The following is a 782-nucleotide window of genomic DNA, read 5'->3' as shown; positions in this document are numbered from 1 at the left end:
TGTTCTAAAAAATCAGATCAAATTAAAACCAAGGACTCATCCTATTTATATACCTGCCTATAGATTACCACATTCCAGGCAAGCCATTGTAAATGAATTAATTACTGAAATTTTATTGCAAGAACCCAGTCAAAGTAAATGGAACTTCCCATTGATTCTGGTGTCAAAATCATATGGTACCATACGTCCATAGACAATTGAATAAATAGACAATAACCTATAGACTACCATTACTGGTAAAAGCAGATATCTTTCGTAGTTTTGGAAACAAGAACTGGTATTTTAGAACAACAGATATCAAACCTGCGTCCTGGCAAATCGAGTTACACGAAGATTTGCGGGATTATACAGTATTTGTGCAACAAGCTTCTCTAGTTAGATATGTGTCTGTGATGCAGAGTTGTCATTATAAAAAAATATTCATAAGCTAGGTTACTCATAGCATTATGGGAATTCACATGTTCTATTTTCCCCAAATTAAACAGAGTATCTAGTATCACCGCCTTTAAGAATAAGTAAACAAGAATCCATTGAGATCGAACACAAACAACTATTCTAATTATGTTTATATTCTAGTTTTTTTTTCTCCTTAATTGTTGCTGGTTTAACATCATATATTGTATTCAGGAGGATGAGGACGTCAAATACTATTCGTCACTTTCCGGTATGAAGTTGTAGCAAGCAATTTACTAAAAAATTTATAGATATATAAAAATGTTTTGTTTGCATAAGTTCAATAAAATGTTTTTAAGGATCAGTAAGTATTTGGTGTTACAGATATT

This window comes from Oratosquilla oratoria, chromosome 13 (assembly GCF_046742065.1).
Source record: "Oratosquilla oratoria isolate Oo_2021 chromosome 13, ASM4674206v1, whole genome shotgun sequence".
NCBI lineage: Eukaryota > Metazoa > Arthropoda > Malacostraca > Stomatopoda > Squillidae > Oratosquilla > Oratosquilla oratoria.
Note: the sequence above shows the minus strand (reverse complement) of the source record.